General features: G+C 39.4%; 1 protein-coding gene across 4 annotated transcripts in view; it reads right to left on the minus strand.

Annotated features, from left to right (window-relative positions):
* BICD1 (BICD cargo adaptor 1) overlaps positions 1-13,281 on the minus strand; it is a 239,672-nt gene that overhangs the window by 85,076 nt on the left and 141,315 nt on the right. The window lies entirely within an intron of this gene.

The following is a 13,281-nucleotide window of genomic DNA, read 5'->3' on the forward strand; positions in this document are numbered from 1 at the left end:
TTCAATAGTTTTTAATATAGTCACAGAGTTGTGACCATCACTACAATCAATTTTAGAACATTTTCATCACCTCAAAAATAAATTTCATATGTTTTAGCTATTGTCTTCCACCCCCCCCCATTCTCTCTAGCCCTAGGCAACCACTATTTTAACTTTCTACTTGCTTATATTGGACATTTCATACAAATGGAATCATAAGATTTTGAGACTTTAAGATTTTTAACAGTTTGGTTACTGCTGATAAAATATCTTTGTTCTGCAAAGTCTATAGACAGTTTTATTGCAGCATGAATGTATTTCACATGATATCAGCAAACTGTGCTGGCATTATCCAGTGTACATCAGAACCAATAATCGAGATACGATGTGTCCCAAGATGGTAAGGTATTTCTTAATTGGTGGAAAGTATGGCTTTGTGACCTGGGTATTGTGACCTGAATATACTGATTTGTTTTGGAATGAGCTTTTGCAGATAAAAGTACTGGAATCTTCTTTCTATAATCAAATTTGAAGTCAGGAAACCATAATCACGTCCCCAAAATAGTTTAATTATCTCTTGCTTATTTGCTTGGTTTTTCTTTAAATTTTTTTTTAAATTTAATGATGCAAAACATCGCAATGAATGATGGATGGTATGACAGCTTTCTTTTCCGATTGTATTTCATAATTATGAATGTCCATGCTGGCTCAATTACACAATTACTGTAATAATATATTAAATGGAAAAGGGAAATCTAAGTAATACACTAAATAGACTTGAAATCTATTGTGCAATAAACATCAGGGTTGAGTTCATAAATATTGCAGAAGTAGTTCGATCTCTAGCAAATATCCCTTCATCTCAACTTCACAGACTCTATTGTGACCTTTCTGTAAAGAATGATCTAACCCAAGAAACAAAAAGCATCAAGTTTCAAAATCATTGATTATAATAAGTAATTTTAGTTCCCATGACTATATAAAAATTTTTAATGAGAAGAAACACCATGAAAGGGAAAGAAGTGAACAAAAATGGAAGTAATGGTATGCACTAAAGTGATTTTTAAAAGTGGATGTGAACATCAAAATCAAGAAAAATTTAGAGGAATGAGAAAGGAGAAGGGATTGAAGATTACAAAAATGCGAGATGAGTATCAACAGGAAGAAAAGGCTGAACAGATAGAGGGGTACTGATACAATTTATACCTTGAATGAAAGATGCAAGTTAACCCTTCAAGGGTTGTTAGAATATTTTTTAATCCTTAGGTATGTCATAAAGCAGAGGCTGATTGACGGGTTATTCAACCATACAGTGTCTGGAACTTTTACAGGATATCTGGCTGGTCTGACTTAGATGTTTATTTTTGTTACCATAAAACACCTTTATCATCCAGGAAATAAAGTTTAGCCCAAACATTGGTAATAAAGGAGAAAGCTTAAACAATGAATATAGTTACTCAAATGAGGTCTTCAATATATGGAATGGCAAAAAAATAATAGCTTCAGAGAAGCAACTGTTTTATAAGAAGGGTGGTAGAGTCAAAAATAGTTCTGGACATGGACCTGGATTCAAACGCTGGCTTATAGCAAAAAAATCTCTGGGACTCTCAGTTTTCTTACCTCTAAAACCAGAAAAATAGCTTTTCTCTCAACTCCAGAGTCATCAGAAATAAATGAGAAAATACTTCTAAAATTGCTCTATAAACTTTTTTGCATCTGTGTGTGTGTGTGTGTGTGTTTAGGGCCACACCCACAGCATATGGCGGTCTCCAGGCTAGGAGCTACAGCTTCAGGCCTATGCCACAGTCACAGCAACACCAGACCGAGCCGCATCCGTGACCCACACCACAGCCCATGGCAATGCCGGATCCTCAACCCGCTGAGAGAGGCCAGGGATCGAACCTGCATCCTCATGGATGCTAGTCAGATTTGTACCACAGCATATTAGAGTTCCCAGGCTAGGGATCAAATTGGAGCTGCAGCTGCCGGCCAACACCACAGCTCCACATCTGTGACCTATGCCACAGCTTGTGGCAATGCTGGATTCTTAACTCACTGAGCAAAGCCAGGGATCAAACCTGCATCCTCACAGACACTTTGTCAGGTTCTTTACCCACTGAGCCACAAAGGGAACTCCTAAGAGGTAGTTTTTCACCAAGTTAGTTAAAACCTTTTGTAGGACCCTTAGAATATTCTTTACGATAAATGTTTAAAGATTCTTTGAAAAAACCATCAACATGTAGATATGGTTCTAGTTTATTGAAGATGAGGAGATACTGATTTCAGACCCAGAAATTATAAAAATATGTGCAGTGAGTGAAAATCTCTCATCTTGTACCACATAAACTTAGTTTCCAACCCCTAAGCCCAACCCACTGTTCTCAGTATCTTTTGTTGCTGTTTGCTATTGTAGATGTTTTGGCTTCATGGGCAGCATGTGGAAGTTCTGCGGCCAGAAATCAAACCCACAACACAGCAGCAACCAGAGCCACAGCAGGGACAATGCCAGATCTTTAACCTGCTGCACATAGGAGGACTTCCGTTCTTGTTATCTTATGTACACACTCAGAGTTCTTTTATGACTTGCTTATTTATTTATTTATTTATTTATTTATTTATTTGTGTCTTTTGTCTTTTTGTTGTTGTTGTTGCTATTTCTTGGGCTGCTCCCACGGCATATGGAGGTTCCCAGGCTAGGGGTTGAATCAGAGCTGTAGCCACTGGCCTACGCCAGAGCCACAGCAATGCGGGATCTGAGCTGTGTCTGCAACCTACACCACAGCTCACGGCAACGCCGGATCGTTAACCCACTGAGCAAGGGCAGGGGCTGAACCCGCAACCTCATGGTTCCTAGTCGGATTCGTTAACCACTGCGCCAAGACGGGAACTCCTATTTTTGAACTTTATCTATAGAGCCAAATTATTCCCACATGAAAATGAACATGGTTAACACAAATGCAAAACGGCTTAATCACAACAAAGTTATTCGATTTATATATATGCGTATGTATGTGTGCATATGTATACATATCACAAAAGCCATGTCTAGTGATATACATACATATAACTAGAATCTGTATCTCATATAGCATACTTCAGTTACCAGCCAGAATTTATTTATTTAATAAGCACCTAAATAACATTTACAATGTGCCAAGACCATTTTAAGCACTTTAGAAATATAACTCTTTTAACCTTCCTCTTAACAGCTCTGTGAGGTCAGTATCATTATCATTACAGCTAAGCTAAAGCATTTGTTTGTAGGCTACATATAGTTTTCCCCAAAAAATCAAAGAATAAGTTGCAGTCGGGAGTCTAATTTATTCTAGAACACATGTTCTTTTTTTGTTTGTTTGTTTTTGTTTTTAGGGCCACACCTGCGGCATATGGAAGTTCCCAGGCTAGGGGCAAATCAGAGCTACAGCTGCTGGCCTACACCACAGCCACCAGCAACTCAGGATCCAAGCCAGTCTGTGACCTGGACCACAGCTCAAGGCAACAATGGATCCTTAACTCATTGAGTGAGGCCAGGGATCAAACCCGCATCCTCATGGTTACTAGTTAGATTGGTTTCTGCCACGACAGGAACTCCCTAGAACACATGTTCTTACCCACATGCTCTGCTTCCTTAAAAATGGCTGATTAAAGTGATTTGTTGCCTGAATGGATGGCTAATGTGACCCACGTTATTATAACCTCTCTATTTAGCTTACAGTTTCCTTCTCTCTATGAAATAAGGAATGAATAGAACCATAAATGTCTCAGTAAATCTGCCCCAGTTTATAATGAGTTAGTGGGTGCCATTTCTGAAAAATGAATCGTTTTATTATTTTCGACTCATAACTTTCTGCAAAATGTCCTCAGAACTGATTTTGGAGATAATGATGTAATGGTAGCAAGAGGTGCCCACGTTTTAAACATTCATTGCCTATTAAGTTTCATAGGTAAAAGCTCTGATTGCTGAAGCAAAGCCATACCTTTGACCCTGAATGTTACAAAGCTCTCAGAATCTTTGCCCTATGAAAGCTTTCACTACTCTGGGTGAGTGAGTACTACAGCTAAATACAACTACAGGAGTCCAGCTGAATGGGCTTATTAGCTTATTAAAATGTAAGTTCCAAACCTTGAAGTACTGATCTATTTTAAGTTGGCCGACATTCTGATTTTCAACAATTACATTAAAAGTCTACTGTAACTAAGATGGGCTTTCCAGGAATGCAGTTATCAGTCCATATCACAACTGCCCTTTCTACATGAGATTTGAAAATGTAAACTGCTATACATAGCTTGGGCAATGGCCTCAAATTTCTATGACAACTAATGAATCAGCTATGTGTAATGGTATCTTACTTAGGCGCAAGTTGTAAAGCAAAATATCTGTGTATTCTGCTTGGTTAACAAATGTATATTTGTGGCCCTTTCATGCAATAGAATTCAAGCTGTATTTTATAAAAAGCAAAACAAGGAGTTCCCGTCGTGGCGCAGCAGAAACAAATCTGACTAGGAACCATGAGGTTGCAGGTTTGACCCCTAGCCTCGCTCAGTGGGTTAAGGATCCTGCATAATTGTGAGCTGTGGTGTAGATTGCAGACGTGGCTCGGATCTGGCGCTGCTGTGACTGTGGCTTAGGTTGGGGGTGACAGCTCCTATTAGACCCCTAGCCCAGGAACCTCCATATGCGTGGGAACAGCCTTAAAAAGACAAAAAACAAAAAACAAAACAAAAAGACAAAAACAAAATAAAGTAAAAAATTAAAAAATTAAGGCGTTCCCATCGTGGCGCAGTGGTTAAGGAAACCAACTAGGAACCATGAGATTGTGGGTTCGTTCCCTGGCCTTGCTCAGTGGGTCAAGGATCCCGCGTTGCCATGAGCTGTGGTGTAGGTCGCAGACGTGGCTCGGATCCGGTGTTGCTGTGGCTCTGGCGCAGGCCAGTGGCTACGCTCCAATTCGACTCCTAGCCTGGGAACCTCCATATGCCTCGGAAGATTACAGTACCCGCGGGATGCCTTACCCTGTACGTGTCCATGCCTTATGGGTTGAACAGTTTTTCGGGTATTTTAAGGACTTCTTCTGTGTTTACAACAACTAAGGGAAATGTGGCTGAGACGCCAGAGAGCAGAGGGTCACGGGTGTGGCCCAAAAAAGACAATAAATAAATAAATAAATACAAGCAAACAAAAACGGAAATGTAGGCTAGGAGGGCAGAGTTGAAAGCATTATGAATTCCAGCAGCCAGCCAGGAAGATACTACATGGAAGACAAAGCACAGCTCACACCTTGCACACTCAGGTGACAGTGAGCTGCTCTGTCACTAGAAGGCAGATCATACCAGTGAGCCCTGAAGTGAAAACAGAGGGGACAAGAACAGACGCTGCATCAGAATTTCTTTGCCTTCCTAAAACAATTTTCTTAGGCATTTTCTTCACATACTCTGGATCAGTAAGAAGCATTGGGGATAGAATATTTTTCTACAAACTGCATCTCTGCAGACAGACTTCTAAAACCAAATAAAATACCTTAAGATAAAAGAAATATTTGAATACTACCCTCTTAGCAGAAATTCATTTTATATTTGAAATACCTGAAAGATATACATACACTGAATAAATATATCCAATAACATTTTTCCTTTTTTTGGCCGTGCCCACAGAATGTGGAAGTTCTGGGGCCAGGGACTGAACCCATGCCATAGCAGTGACCTGAGCCAGTGCAGTGACAATGCTGGATCTTTAACACGCTGTACCACAAGGGAACGCCACATTTTTTTTCTTGGCAGGTAAAAGTAATAGATTCTCTTGTGGTTTTTCTCTTTCTTTCACATGAAGATAACGATTGCTTTGTTGTCATTACTTATTTTACGATCACTCAAAGTGAATTTTTCAATCAATTACAGTGCTATTGAAGTGGGAAACTTTGATTACTTCATATTTAATAAAAGTTGTGTTAACCACTTACACATTACTTATCAGACATAAGAAAGAAATGTCTCAGGCATAAAAAAGACAGCAAAAGAACATTATGATTCAACCATATATAACTAATATGTAATATTAATAGTTGGTGATTAAATATGGTACAAATAATTAAGTAAAAAGAACTTGTGGTGCATATTTTACTACAATAGCGAGTAAACTGAGGCCCAAAGAGATTAAGGAAATTGAGGTAGGACAGAGGTAGGCAATGACAGCTCTAGGTTTCAACTCAAGTACCTTAAATCCTAAGTCTGAGCTCTTTTCATTAAGATACCCTGACTTTGTCTTCTGGCTTCAGGCAGAGAGCCGAAGAAACCAGACAGAAAGGGAAAGAATAAAATATGCAAGGGGAAAATGAAGAATTTTCTGCAAACCAAGGTGAAATCCTTATTCTCTAGGCCTCAAATGATGGTTCCCTTCCCCCAGCGCTGGGACAGAATCTTGGAAAGTATGAGTGAATGTCTTCATGTGGCACTTGATGGTCTGGGCCTCACTGCCGAGGAGAGAGCATGTGTGCATCTGGCTGGCGAGCGACTGGTGTCTACGTTGTTCCTGAAGACACAACTGGACACACTTCACACATAGGGACCCTCTTGGTTTGCAGAGAAGAGAAGATTTTCTACTGAACAAAGTCGAATAAGAAGGTCTTTCACAGATACATAAAAGCCAGTGATGTAGTTTTCCCTGTCCTGAATTTCAATTAGCATCTTGGGCAAAAAACCTGAAAATGACTAAATGAGTAATGTCTGCATTTAGTCTGTGGGCCAAGGCCAAAGAAATATTATAAAATATTTATTAGGAATCACTTTTAGTCAAATGAACTATCAGTGTGCATTTAGGGGGAATAGTTCATAAGAATATTCTATCAGAATTTCATACATACATATATATATATATATATATATATATATATATATATATATATATATTAATGGCTGCATCCATGGCATATGGAAGTTCCCAGCCCAAGGATTGATTGAATCTGAACTGCAGCAGCACCAGATCACCAGATCCACTGCCTCTGCAGCAACCTGAGCTGCTACAGTTGTACTCTTAACCCACTGTGGCACAGCAGCAACAAGAGCCCCAGTGATGACATCCTGGATCCTTAATCCACTGAACCACACTGGGATCTCCACTTTTGTTTTGTTTTTTGTTTTGTTTTGTTTTATTTTTTGTCTTTTGCCTTTTTAGGGCTGCACCAGTGGCATATGGAGGTTCCAAGGCTAGGGGTCTAATCAGAGTTGTAGCTGCTGGCCTACACCACAGCCACAGCAATGCTAGATTCGAGACATGTCTGCGACCTACACCGCAGCTCACGGCAACGTGGATCCTTAACCCACTGAGCAAGGCCAGGGATCGAACTCGAAACTTCTTGGTTCCTAGTTGGATTCGTTTCCACTGGCCACCGAGGGAACGCCAATATTTTAAAAATCTTGTTATAGTTTTACCTAAAAACTCCTGATAATCACCTTTTTGCTTTACCTATTTAACATTTCACTGAGTTAAATAATGAGATAAAATCGATTAATCAGATTATGTGTGAGATATCAGTTGATTCTTTGGTAGTAACTCACTTATACAATTCCACTTCTATTAAATTTGTATCCTTTCAGAAAAACTCACATTCTCCAGAAATATACTGATAGACTTTTAAAATATGAAGTAAGCCAGAACTACTTTTTGCACAGAATCAGCCATAATGCAAATATGTTATCAGTTATATTCAAATTTTAAAGATATATTGTATTATTTTATTACTATCCATATATTTTATCCATCATTATTTTAATATCTTTCATCAGTGAATTGAGGATATAAATCTAAACAATGATATTTTGGGTCAATCGCAATTGTAAATTAATATATGCCTGAAGCCCAAGATATGACTGGCTTAAAACAAGTCAGTTTTAAGCAAACATAAAATTAAACACCCTTTTAAAAAAATCAAAGCAAACAATTTTAGTATATATTCCTATTGAGTTACTGACCAATCCCTCAACCATCAGATATATGGGGACATTCAGAAGGCAAGTTTAATGTACTATAAACACACAGAATCTAAAATGTCATTTATAAAACTGTTAGAAATACTAAAATGATGCACTAAATATTTACCTATCATTGCTGAAACGTTTTCTTTATAGTTTTTTTCTTTCTGGATAAGATCAAATTAGAAAGCTGTAAATGTAGACTAGTAAAAATGATTTTTTCCATACAGAGAATAGCCTGTTAAATAACTTATATAGTACTTAGGTCTGAAGAGGAAATGTCCTACATTTTCAATCTAAGAAGGTAATTTATGGTTAAAAAAAAAACCTAACTCCTACTATAAAAGTCTGGGAGGGAGTTCCCATTGTGGCTCAGTTAACAAATCTGACTAGGAACCATGAGGTTGCAGGTTCAATCCTTGGCTTTGCTCAGTGGGTTAAGGATCTGGCGTTGCCGTGAGCTGTAGTGTAGGTCACAGACTTAAAGACTGGATCTGGCTTTGCTGTGGCTGTGGTGTAGGCCAGCAGCTACAGCTCCGATTAGACCCCTAACCTATGCTGCAGGAAGCGGCCCTCAGAAGACAAAAAGACAAAAAAAAATAAAATAAAATCTGGGAGGACAGAATTCATATTTACATTCCTTTAAAAGAATCATAGCAACATTTACTTCAAGTCCAAAATACTGTATATTCATGTCTATTTCCAATATTATGTTTTAAATAATCTGCCTTTCTAATATGATGTTCAAACTACTATTCAAATATAGCGACACATTAATTCTAGGGAAAAGAAATAAATAATGATCACTTGATGTCATATTACTGATAACAGAGGTTCTGGAAGTGTGTTCCTAGAAATAGCATCATCAGCAACATGTGGAAACTTGTCAAAAATGCAAATTCTCAAGCTCCACCCCAGACTTACTGAATCAGAAGCTTCAGAGATCTGTGTTTTAACAAGATCTTCTGATGCACACTAAGTTTGACACTGATCCAGATAAGAAAAATTAACTTACAACAGCTGAAGTTCATCCAGAAAACAGATGCACATAGCAGGTTGATCTAGTAGCTATTCAATGACATCGACTGTCCATTAATTACAAATAAATAAATAGAATAGACAAACAAACAATGAAGCAAAAGAGAGAGCCTAGAAACACACTCACATTGATATTAAAACTTAATAAACAACAGAGTTATCAGTGCGGATCAGTGGGGGAAAGATGGCCTAGAAGAAAATTTAGAAGAATATATTTATAATTTTGCAGCCGAGAATTTCACAACTAAGAAACAGAGATGACTTACTGTAGAGGAAGAGTGATACATTTCACTACACTAAAATTCAGTACTTCTTTTCTTCTAACTACCATTTACAATAAAGTAAATGACCATGCAAACCTTAACTTGGAAGTTCCGGGGCCAGGGATCTAACCTATACCACAGCAGCAACCTGAGCCACACCAGTGACAACGCCAGATCCTTAACCTACAGGGCCACCAGGGAACTCCATTTCTCACACATATTGACAAAGACTTGTATTTAGTATTTATTCATTCAACAACCATTCATGGAGTGTTCACTACATGCCAGACACAATTACAAGCGCTCTCTAAGGCTTTGGGGTTTCTCTCAGATAAGTTCACATCTGAGCTCAGGGTGCCTAGGAGTGGAGAAGGGGGAGACCAACAGCAGCTGGGCTGTGTAGCTGGCCCCTTTGTTCTCCAGGCCTGTCCTGGCTTTAGTCCATAGTGGTCACGCAACCTGTGGTTTTGTTTTTTTTTTCTTTTTGAGTGAGTGAATGTGTAAATGATTATCTTCTGAGTGAATGATGGAGAGTGAATGTGTCATGGATAGAGAAGTTCATTAATTATCACATGGCTTAAGGTATTGCAAATGGTGAAGGAAGGAAAAATGGAAGGCCCTTCCCACTGGTGTCTGTAAGCTCTGCCAGTGCCATCTCTTCTTTGTCTCAATCAGGGTCCAAGATGATGGCTAGATTTGACACTTCTCTGCCCTGTGGGCCTTCTCAGAACTATACTTTCAGGGGGCCCATGGGGCAGCCTCAGCCTCCTTCCAACTGTCCCACTCTGCATTTTTGGTCTCATGTTCTAGTTCAGCTCACACGTAGCCCATGGGAGACCACAAAATGTTTTCCAATAGTCAAAGCTAAGGGTCCAAGGTAAGGGTCTCTGATGGTGTGAGACTTTGCTGGGGGCAGGAATGTAGGAGCTGCTATCTGGAAACTGAATCGCATTCCCTAAGCTGTGGGAGTCCAGCTGCAAAAGAAGGCCAGCCTGTCCTCCAGCTTTTGAAGCAAAGGGTCTTTCCTTTTTCTGAGCCCAAAGTCTCCACGGTAGCATGCACCCTGATCCCATCAGCCGAGACTCTTTGTCTCTTCCAGGAGCCATGGGCTGAGGTTGAGGCTTTGCTCATGAGGTAAAAGGCATTCTAATCTGATCACCCCACCCATAATGGGGGCCAAGCCAATCATATTATCCATAAATGACCAATGTCCTTAGCTACTCTTTTCTCAGGGTCCTGTTCATGGGTCCTGTTCCTCTCTAGTCAGTTGACATCTCCAGTCCTTCTTGTAAAGGTAAAAATAAGCACCCCCCCCATGTGAATGCAAGGAAACCAAACAACAAAAATTCCACTATTTTTTGATGCATGTGATGAGATGAAGCTGTAACCTCCAGCTGCTACCCTGTCTTATAAAATACATCCAAATGTTTAAGATTTTCTAAGCAAATGATCCCTAAGTGAGTCTGCAGAGTTCAATAAAAAGGTATAGAGAAAACAAACATTCTAAAAAAGTAAACACTAACAATGGCAAACTATGAAGATCTCTGCTCTCTTGAACTTACATGCCTTGCTTACAACAGACATAATAAATACATTACGCAGCTTACTTAAATTATGGGTATATATATGTGTGTGTGTATATGTATACATGCGCGAGCGCACGCACACACACACGGATCCAGGAGGAGAAAGTTTGGAAGACTGGGGACAGGAAGGTCTGGACAAGAGGTGTATGGATGGATTTATAGTGATAGTCACAGAGTTTGAAGATCTTTGTACTGCATATGAACACTTATCAGAGAATATTTACCCTGGAAGAGACACTAAACAACCCAGCAGATAGAATGGCTTAAGTTAACTATCTGCCAGCCTCTGATATCAGCGATTCTTTTTTTTTTTCTTTCTTTTTATGGTTGTACCTGCAGCATACACAAGTTCCCAGGCCAGGGGTCAAACTGGAGCTGCAGCTGGGACCTACGCCACAGCCACAGCAACACTGGATCTGAGCCGCATCTGCAACCTTTGCCACAGCTTTGGCAACGCCGGATCCTTAACCCACTGAAAGAGGCTAGGGATCAAACCTGCATCCTCACAGACACTATGTTGGGTTCTTAACCCACCGAGCCACAGCAGGAACCCCTCATCAGTGACTCTTGGGCTGAAACAATGGAACCATGAAGGTACTAGGGTACTGGGGGGTCCTATCAGTAGGAAACAGACTTCAAGCCTCAGGGCCAGGGTTTCTCCAGGCAGGGCTTAATTCCCCTGAAGTGACCAAGGTATTATTCATAACTTCTCATTCACTTTTCTATCCCAGACATCATTATATTGGATTTAGGACCAGAGGTGGTCCTCAAATATCTTTTATTTTTAAAATTTTATTAGAGTATAAGTGACTCACAAAATTGTGTTAATTTCAGGCACATGGCAAAGTAAATCAGTTCTCAAATATCTTTTAGATGATGGGTTCAATTGCTGTTCTGGCAACTCACATAAAGGGGCTTTTAAGAGTCAGGTCATAATTAACAAGGAAATGAATTTTCAGAATGTGGCCCAACCGCTATTGCAATAGAAAACTACTATGCTAAAAAAAAGATAATCTGTTATAAAACTGACAATTTTTAGTAAAATTTGAAATTTTTGAAAAATATAATTCCAGGAATGTTTCTCAGACAAGAAAATCCTCCAGCAGATACAATGTACTTCTTGGATGAAATGATTCTTATTCCTTTCCTCCCTCTGCAGGTTTCTATTAAAATAAATTATTTATGTGTGACACAACTATAGTGCTATGTCCTTGGAGGGGAAATGATTGATTGCACAGAAGTAACCTAAATAGAAATGGTCTCTGTGCTTAGATGAGGAAATCTGGATATATTATCATTAAATGTTTAAACAAATTTGCAAAAAGCAGTTAGACTATGGCTATAAGAATGGATGCCCAAATAAACAGAGAGATGACATCTTAACACCCTTACTCACCACTCTGCCTAACCAGCTATGAGATATGCTTTGGGGCAGGCAACGGTGTTATATTCTTTATAGTTTAGAATTCCTTTCTCCATTCTAATTCATTTAAGCTAGAAGTAAAGATAGAAGGGTCTATTCTTGAAGCAACCTGCATGGACTACAAGTAAAGGGCAAGGAAATCCACAGAAGCAGGAGTTCAGAGATCAGGAAGCTGAGGTGGCTCAAAGCTGTAGGGCAGAATTCTGGAAAGGAGTGATCTACACAGAAAAAGACCTCCAGAAGTCTGCGCATTTTCTTGTGTTCCTCCTGGGTAGGAAGTAAAACATGATACGAAACACCAGAATTAAAAAAAAAATAGAAGGCAAATGTTGGGAAACATGTTTCTACAATCTTTTCTTAGCCTCTTTGCTTCTATTTTCTATGCTGAAAATTCCATCTTGTCCTGCTTTACTTTACCCCATATTCCTGCTTGAAAAACAGTCGCAATGCTGGTAAATAACTTAAGCTTAAGAACAAAGACCTAAAGGCATAAGTTATTCATGTGGTCAGCTGAATAAGGACATAATGCGTTGGTCTAGGTACGCCAGACCTGTGCAGATTGGCACGCCGATTGCACAGCATGATGTGTCCTGTTAAAATAAGAGAAAGAGGAACCTCATGGCCCCAGGGGGTTTATGAGCATCGTTAGCAGAATATGCATCAGCAAGGAGAAAAAGGTGCAAACCTAGGACCGCCTGGTTGCTGCAGATAGGCATGCCCTCTGTGGAAGCACAATGATGATGCTCTAGGTGCCATGCATAGTCAGCTAATGCCAGGCTTCCTCAATGCTAATGATTGTTAAATGCCTAAAGGTCAGAATAAAAGCTTAACCAGCTAGCGGCTTTGTGACTTTTAAAATAATAAAAGAACTATATGTTGCACCTACAACCCCTCCTCACTTGATGTAATCCTAAAGAGCACAATAAAATCAGTGTGGTTCTTGAGGCCACGCTCTTGATCCCTGAGACCTTGAGACCCCCGGTTCCCATCTTTGATTAAGATAAATGTCTCCATGTCTTGTTTTCTG

The sequence above is a fragment of the Phacochoerus africanus genome, chromosome 7, assembly GCF_016906955.1.
Source record: "Phacochoerus africanus isolate WHEZ1 chromosome 7, ROS_Pafr_v1, whole genome shotgun sequence".
Lineage (NCBI taxonomy): Eukaryota > Metazoa > Chordata > Mammalia > Artiodactyla > Suidae > Phacochoerus > Phacochoerus africanus.